The sequence below is a fragment of the Canis lupus genome, chromosome 12 (assembly GCF_048164855.1).
Source record: "Canis lupus baileyi chromosome 12, mCanLup2.hap1, whole genome shotgun sequence".
In the NCBI taxonomy this organism is placed as follows: Eukaryota; Metazoa; Chordata; class Mammalia; order Carnivora; family Canidae; genus Canis; species Canis lupus.
Window position 1 is genome coordinate 57,748,926 of NC_132849.1, and position 8,805 is coordinate 57,757,730.

The 8,805-nt window shown below is 53.5% G+C and overlaps 1 long non-coding RNA gene across 2 annotated transcripts; it reads right to left on the minus strand.

Moving 5' to 3' along the window:
• Nucleotides 1-4,533: 4,533 nt before the first annotated feature.
• On the minus strand, nucleotides 4,534-7,118 carry LOC140601754 (uncharacterized). 2 transcript variants are annotated; one of them, XR_012004821.1, is made up of 2 exons: nucleotides 6,803-7,118; nucleotides 4,534-6,320 (listed from the first exon to the last, which is right to left on the minus strand). It is a non-coding gene; the product is annotated as an uncharacterized lncRNA (long non-coding RNA). The 2 variants fall into 2 exon arrangements; XR_012004820.1 differs by having other exon boundaries at nucleotides 4,534-6,349.
• Between the last annotated feature and the right edge of the window lie 1,687 nt (nucleotides 7,119-8,805).

Below are 8,805 nucleotides of genomic sequence, written 5' to 3' on the forward strand. Positions count from 1 at the left end.
AAAGAGGGATGGTAGACTGCACTTGGTAGGAGTTTTTGGATATAAGGGAACAGAAAATAGGACATGTGAGATCAAGAGATGGTTTTGTTTAGGAGAAATCCCAGCATGTCTGCATGTTACTGGAAATCATCCAGAAAAAGGAAAGAGTGTTGATGTCAGAGAGAGGACAGTTCCCGGAGTGATACCATAAGTGTGGGGTTATCTATTGCTGTGTGACAGATTGCCTGGAAACAGCAGCTTGAAATAACAGAGTTATGTAACTGTTTCAGTGGGTCCAGAATTCAGGAGCAGGCTAGCTGGGTAGTTCAGATGCAGGACCTCCTGAGGGTACAGCCAAGGCTACCGCCATCCACAGCTGTGACCTGGGCTAGAGGATGCCCTTCCTCGCCCAGACTCTCAGCTGCAGGCAAGAGGACGCCTTCTCAGATGCATGGCTGCAGGCAGGAGGTCTCCGTTTGTTGCTACATGGACCTCTCCATGGGTTGATGGGGTGTTATGACACAGTAGCTAACTTCCCCCAAAGGTATCCAGAATTCCAACCAAGTTGGAAGCCACAGTGCTTCTTATCACCTGGTATCAGAGGGCATACATCATCACTTACTTACCTTTTCTTCCATCAGTTAGAAGGGAGTCACTGAATAGAGCACACACTTAGAGAGGAATTAGATGCCATCTTCCTAGTGGAAGGAGCGTCAAGAAGGGTGGCCAGGTGAAATAAATACAGGACACCTAGTGAGAGTTGAATTTCAGATAAATAGGGCAGCCCGGGTGGCCTCAGCGGTTTAGCGCCGCCTTCAGCCCAGGGCCTGATCCTGGAGTCCGGGGATCGAGTCCCATGTCGGGCTCCCTGCATGGAGCCTGCTTTTCCCTCTGCCTATGTCTCTGCCTCTCTCTCTCTCTCTCTCTCTCTCTCTCTCTGTATTTCTCATGAATAAATAAATAAGATATTTAAAAAGTTTTTTTTCAGATAAACAAGTGACTTACCAGAGTGTGCACCATATGTTGCATGGGCCATACTTCCATTAAAAATTTTTTTATTTATTCAGAATTCAAATTTAATGGATGACCTGTATTTTTGTTAGATCGGGCAACCCTAGAGAGAATTTGTTGATGCAATTTAGAATGAACATGGTAGCAAAGGAGGGTGTGGTACACAGAGATGGTGACCACCTCAGTGGTTTTCAGATGTCTCTTTGTTCCACAGTAAGAAATACATTTGACATTGTGACTCAGAACACGCGTACATCAGGTGTTATAGAGCGTGGTCGATAAAGCACGCTGAGATTTCTCTATCCTATGCTATTGCAGTTCTTCATTCTCCCCCCCGCCCCGCAGCGCCACCCATGTAATAAGTTTTACACCCATTGAATTGACTTCACAACTCACTAATGATGGATCCAGCTCCAAGCTGAAAATTAGTACTGACCCTAACAGGTGGATGGTTTTTTTGAACTCCAGGAGCGTGGTGCAGAGCAGGGTATGGTTTGTCTCCCAGGTTTGTGCTTGTTGCTACAATGTGTGATTGTGACACATTGTGGAGTGAGCTGGATCTTCCATGAGAATTTTTTTTTTCTACTAAATGCACAAGATGAGTAACTCGTTTTCAAAGCTCTATCGTCAGCATCATTTAAATGCAAAACAGATTTTTTTAAAGGTTTATTTGAGAGAGTGCCCCCACATGTGAGCATGGGGGTGGGGGGAGAATCTCGAGCAGACTCCCTCTGAGCGCACAGCCAGCCGCAGGGCTTCGTCTCAGGACCCTGAGATCATGACCTGAGCTGGAACCAAGAGTTGGAGGCTCACCCGACCAAGCCACCGAGGCGCCCCCATAAATGCAAAACAGATTTTATAGAAGAAAAGTTTTTGTGGTTTTATAAGATAATGTGAAAGAATTTATAGTTCTTAGGTAAATTTTCAATGCATTAAGAAGTTGGGGGTTTTACTTGATTGCTTTTGGCTTTGAAATGATTTTCAAACTTCACTTCACCTGTGTAGCCATGAGGCTGAAGCAAAATCCTGGAGTTGACGCTCTCATTTTGAGCGAATATAGATGATGGGGCTCACCCAACCATGTAACTCTTTTTAACAGAGATCAGCTTCCATGTCACATACTCAGTAGGAAACTTGTCTTTGAGAATATCAAAAGTAATGTATTTTAGTCCAATAAAAGTCCACAGTAAATTAATATGTTGGGTCTTGGAATGACTGAATTTTATGGATATCTTGAAAGAGGAGAATAAAGCATTAGCAAAGTGTGTGTGTGTGTGTGTGTGTGTGTGTGAATACTATAAGTAGATACTTGATTTTTTTTTATCAGTATCCCTAAAAAGTTTATATAACCAAGTTGGCATAATTATTTTTTCCTCCTCCTTGGGGAAAATGTAGAATTGTCTTGTAGTTGGAATTTCCTTCTATTTAGGCATGTATAATAACTTAGGATTCTTGCACATCTTGAATATGCACGGGAAATTCCAGTCCTAGTAATTTTTATTCTTGAAAATCAGTTTCTATCCCCATGTAAATTTTCCTAAATTAATTAGTGGAATACAGAAGCCTAACAGTTATATCTGAATGAACTATTTTGGAAATTAGGGTGCTGTCTCCTCAAAACATGTCCCCTTCATCACGAATGAGCACATACTGGGTGGAGAAATTGACTGGAAACTATGCCTCTGCACGGCTCCTCTGGTGGGGAGTGGGAACCCCTGATGTGGTGGGTGCCAGGAGTGGAACTTCAGAGTTGGAGGGCCAGATGCCTTCTTGGAGGAGAGGGAGGTTGGCTGTATTTTTCTAGTAGCCTTGGGTTTCTTTGAGACCAGGACAGAATCATGAGCCCCAGACTCCATATTTGAAGGAAGCTTCACGTTCAGTCACAGCACCTGCCTGCTTGGGATTCCACTACCATATCCCTGTGCACTCACTGTCGAGTTAGTTTCTGCTTACACACCCCATTGACGAGAGGTCTCCTTCCCAGTTCAGCTGCTCCAATTGTGAGTTCAAAACGGGGGGCTTGAAACCTTCCTCTCCACCCACCCCTCCTCTCCCTTCCTCCCGCCCCTGCTGGTTCTGCACAGCAAGTGAGTGTCTCCTCTATCCTCCTCGAGGCCCCATGCCTTGTCTCCATCACCCCACAGTCCTTCCCTCCTGCTAGAGCCACCTTCTGGCCTCCACTCGAGGACCGAGGACCGTAGCTTTTGGGCCAGAAGCTTGTTTCCCAATTTTGCTAGATCTGAGACCAGACTTCCCTGATCCTGCTTGACTCCTTTGTCACAGTGGCCACTGTCAGGCGCTTGGCCTCTTCGGTGTCACTGCTGGTGCCTCGTCCTCACCACCCACACAGGTGCTGACATGCTCCAGGATTTCTTCTTTGAATCTTTCATTCCCCCTCCTCAATATCACCTTCTCTGGGTGTTCCTGAGCCACCCACGAAACTGTGGGCCACTGGCCAAAGCCAGACTTCTCGGCCCCGTGCCCCACCCACCCAAATACGTGTTCCTCGTCCTCACCCCTCCTCTTGTAACTTGGGTCACAAATCGAGGCTCGTGTGGATATTGACTGACTACTCAGTGCCGGTGACCAAGCAGAGGGCCCTGTTCTGGAACCCGCGGGGCCAGCTGGGGGAGACTGGTGGTGCCTGCCGGGCATACTGAAGGTGAGGCAGGGTGACGAGGGCCGGGCGGGGGGCCTGCTGCTGTGTTAACAAGGCCACGTCAGGACAGGCCCATGAAGAAGTGAGATTGGGAAACAGGCGTGAAGGACACCTCGGGGAGGAACATTGCAGGGAGAGATCCTGGAGAACAGTTTCCGATTCTGCAGGTTTGGAGCATGGCAGCCGCTGCTCACCTGGGCCCTGCTCTGAGAGCCACTGAGCCACAGCAGAGGCCCCCGGGGGGCGGCATGGAGGGGCAGACTCCGGTGACCGAGGCAAGAGCGGCTTGGCATCAGCTTGCACCTCTGCGTCCGCACCGTCCGGCAAACGTCAGGCCACCAAGGCCGGTCCCTGGCTCTGCCACTGGAGCAGCACCCCCTGGGCGCCCACCTTCCGGCGGCCTTGCCTCCCTCCCCCGTGCTCCCTGTCCTCCCTCAGCCCTTCCGCCTCCCCGCCAAGGCCCCTTCTGCACACGGATGGCAGCAGACCGCGCTGTGGGAAACTGAGCCTTTCGTGGAGAACGGCTTTCAAACCTCAGAATGGAGTCTGAGCAGAAGGAAACCAGAGGAGGCCTGGGTCGGGTCCAGACTTGCTCGCGGCTCAGCTGCCAGTCAGTGGCCAAGTCACTTAACCCGTCTGTGCCTTGGTGTCTGTGTCTGTAAAATGGGTTTAATAGTAGCTGTCCCCTAAAGACTTCAGAGGATGTTTGTGAAGCTTAATGAGTGAGGTCCATTAAACCCCTCAGAAGAAAGGTGTAACTAAATACAAAGCACTATTGTAATTAGCTCTCAGGCTCTTTAAACCAGGTCGCATCTTGTTTTAAGAGAGTTACCATGACGACGGGTTTGTTTGAAAAACACATAAAAAAGGTGTGGCCATAAATCTCACAATAATAAGTAAATTTATTTTGCTGGTTTCTATTGTAATAAAGAACCGTCTAGCTCCTGACCAAGAGTCTCGCGCTGACGGCCAGCCTCGACTGGTAACGTCTGCGTCTCGTCCACCGCGGCACGGATGGTCTTCGCGGCCCTCTTGGGCACACAACAGGCACTTAATAAATGATTTTGGGTTAATGAACTCATGGTGCCTGATGCTCCGTAGGCTCCGGGTGGTTGTTGGCTGCATGGCGTGGAGATGCAGTGGTGGCCCTGGTCACGCCGATGACGTATTAGGGTTCTCCAGAGATCAGAGCCAGTAGGCGAGAATAGATGCGTACAGAGATTTACTATGAGGAACTGGCTAACGTGGTGATGGAGGCTGACAAGTCCCAAGACCCGCCGTCCGCCAGCTGGAGCCCCCGGAGAGCCAGTGCGCTTCCCTCCAAGGCCAGAGGCCTGCAAACCAGAAGAGGCCATAGCTCCAGTCAGAAAGCCAGCAGGCTGGAGACCCAAGAAGAGCCAGTTTTTCCATCCAAATCTGAAGGCCAGAGAAGACCCAGCTCCCAGCCGTGCAGTCGGGCTGGACGAGTTCCCTCTTGCTCTGCCTTTTTGTTCTATTCAGGTCTTCAGCTGTTTGGATGAGGCCCACCCACATCAGGGAGGGCCATCTGCTTTACTCAGTCTACCAACTAAAATGTTAATCTCATCCAGAGACACCCTCACGGGCACACCCAGGATGATGTTTGACCAAATGTCTGGGCATCCAGGGGCCCAGTCACGTTGACGCATGAAATTAGCCAGCGTGGTGGCATTTGCTGTGCCCTCCCCATGCGCCAGGCATGGAATTCGGTGCACGGTCCAACCTCATTCAATGGATCCGTGGACAGATGGGTGTGGGGAAGCCGCTGGATTCAGTCTAGTGCTACACAGACACTGGACGGTATTTCGGGGGCACCAGCGAAAGTTTGGGAACAGATGGTAATAAACTCCTGAAGTTTCAGGTGGGAAGACGAGGCTGAGCAGATTAAGGGGGACAGCAGACAACACAGCTCTTACAATGCAACAACAGTGGGGAGAGTGAGGAGGTCCGGGTTTGAGTCAACTGGAAGGATCGTGCTCCAAGTCCACTGGGTGGTTCTTCCCTCCTGGGACAGCGCCCCCTGTTCCAGGCCCGAAGGCCTCCCTGGCCAGCCCGCAGTCCAGTGCGTGCTTCTGGAACTACCAGGCTTGCAGGTCAGCGTGCATGGCCACTAAGCCTCCTCCCTCATGCTCGCTGGCTGGGGAGATCCAGAGTCCCCAGCACGGCCCGGCTTGAGGCAGAACCTGGCTACCTGGCCAGGGCTTGCAGGGGGTGGGAGGCGGCCCTGGGGGTCGGGCCCTGGGGCTGGGATGGAGGGGCAAGGGCCCAGACCCGGCTGAGGGCCCCGGCCACCTGACCACCTTCCAGCAGAGGCTTCTTACAGCAGAGGCTGAAGACAGGGAGGAGGGGGAGAGTGGGAGTCCCCAGGGGGAGAGGGAGGGACGCCTCCTCCCCGTCGGCAGGGCCCTGTTGACGTCGACGGCAGGCTCTTCCAGGCCTGTGGGCCGCTCTGCGCCCCCGAGGGCTGCTCCTCTCGGCGCAGGGGCGACGGAGAGTGGATCTTTGAAGAATCGTTCAAGAAATGTCTGCTGGAAAATCACTCTTGCCCCTCAGGTTGGCCTGGCAAGCGGGGTCACTCCCCGCATGTAGTCAGGTGCAGCCCCACATGAAGAAACGCAGTGCGTCCTTTCCTCAGGGAGAGTGGAGGCAGGTGCTGCACCCAAGTCCATGAACAGACTCGGGCTGGGGGTGAGAACGCGCCAGCTCGCCCTGGGCCTGGGGAGCCCTCAACCTCCCCCCTCCCCCGGTTCTGTCCCTCCCTCCTGGCTCTGCTCTCCCTCGGGTCTTACTACTGCTTTTTAAACCTTAGCTGTTCGTCCAGGAGGCCTGTCGTCCCCTTCACCCCTTCCCTGCAGATTAGCCACCTGCAGCCCCAGCAGGTCCCGGGAGGCCGGCTGTGTCCCCTGGTTCTGAGTCGACCCAGCCAAAGGGGCAGGGTGCTGGGGTGGGTTCCCCTGTGTGCCTCTGGCCGCTCCTGGCTCCTGGCCGGAGCCTGGTGACAGAGGTGACATGGGGCAAGGCCGGGGACAGCTCTCCTTCCAACAAGGCCTGACTGGTCGCCCCTTGGTGAGTGGACAGAGTTCCTGGAGTTCCTGGTAACCATGGCAACCTCCTGCCTGCCACCGGGCCTCCTACCTGCACTCAGCGGCCACGACTGCATCTCCCCCGTGCCAGAGCTGCAAACTTGGAAACGTTGCTAGAACTCCGTGGATTTCTTCATCTGTAAAATGGGTGTGATTATTTCTACCCCACAAGGCTGTGAGAGGCATTTAACGAGGTAAAGTGTGCAAAGACTCTGGCAGCGCCTAGAAAACGGTAGGTTCCTGGGGGGTGTTGGACATCACCCCCTCTGGCCCCAGCATGGACCAGCTTAGCCACAAGTGTGGCACCGCAGGTACCATGGGAGTCAGGCAGTGGGGAGGGGCACCCAGGCCCCAGGCCCCGTGTCAGGGAAGTGGGCTCCGTGACCACGGAAGCAGGGTTCTTAGAGTCCTGGGTGCCCCTCCCCACTGCCTGACTCCCGTGGTACCACCACCGGTTCATCAGTGGGAGCCAAAATCTCCAATAGATTGTCCCTCCCTCCTCCTGATATAACCTGCCAGACACATTCCATCTTTCAGGAGTCATCTCTTTGGATCAAGAACAGAGGAGACGTACTTTCGGGATGTGCTTCTCCTTCCTGGCTCATGCTGCCCGGTGGGCTGCCGTCACCTCCCTTCCCTCCGCTCAGGAGATGACCAAGGCCCCACGTGGAAAAATCTCTTCTCGTTTCCCTGCAGTTTTCTAGATGAGAATAAACCTCCAACTTTGGATGAATTCTGAGCAATTCACAGCCTCCATCCTCCCCATCCTTTCCCTTTCTCCCTTTGGTTTCAGAATCCCTGTCTCTTCGGTTTCAAATACTTGCTTTTTTTTTTTCCAAAAGCACATCTGCAGGTAAAATCACAACAGACAATACATAAACCTGACCTGGAACTTGGGAGTTTTTATGAAATATTTCTGCACTTCCAGGCTGCAAAATCTCTGGTGGCAAAATGTCACAGTGAGAGCCCCTGCAGTTCTGTGGGGCTGCTGTGTGTCTGGAGGATCGGCGTGTCCCGTGGCTCCCAGAAGACCTGCCAGGTGGCCACCAGCGTGATCTAAAGGCAGGAGCCAGACGGGCCAGGAGTGACTGGGGTGGAGGGAGGGAAGTGACTCAGAGGAAGCCCCCAGGCCACCACCTTCAGCTCCCGAGGGCGCTCAGGCCCTGGAGACCTTGACTTGGTTCACCTGACCGCATCCCCAGCTTCCTTCATTAGGACATGATCTCTAAAGAGGACTTGGGGCTCCGGAAAGTGATGTCAGTCATACTTGAAAATACTCGTCGGTCAGATGGCTCCCCAGCCTACAAGGAAGCCGGGCCCTGTGCGCCCTGAGGGCCCTGTGCGCCCTCTGCCTCCCAGCCAGTGGATGGGGTGGGGAGGGGCGTGGGACGGCAATGACAGGGTGGGGTGGCTCTGAAACCCCAAGCACAGGGGCCAGCCCAGGGAGGCAGCAGCGGGGCCCCAGGAGCCCCGGGCACCCCGAGGGCCTGGGCCTCCATCCCGGGGCAGAGGCTCCATCCAGCAGCTCCTTGAGCCCAAGGATGACTTGGCCAATTTACGCCCCCCTGCTTCCCTGATTGCCTCACCACCCTGCCCTTCTCTGCAGGGTTGCTCATCCAACATCAGTTATTTTTCAGAGGCGGGGGCTGGGGCCCCGAAATGCTTGAGGAGGAAACCGGGGTGGATTGCATTTACACCAAAGGCTTTGAAGCCCTTGCCCTTTCCGACTCCTTGTGTGGGTGAGGACAGGAAGGAGCCAGTACCCCCGTGCTCTGGCCCATCTCATCGTCGTAGGTGGGCACCAGCCTCTTCCTGGGCCGGGAGGGAGGCCCCACGTCCCCCAGCAGCCAGAGGGCACGGGCAGCCCGGCAGGCTTCACCCCACGGCTGCATCTTATTTGATTGTCTCTAATCCGAAGAGAAATACACGCTGACTACTCACAAAGACCTGATTAAACGTCACAGAAATGTAACAAGGAAAACAAAATCCACCCCCACATCCCCCCCACCTCCCCGAGAGACAACGGCGTCGAATCACGACCTCCCGTGATTTCTT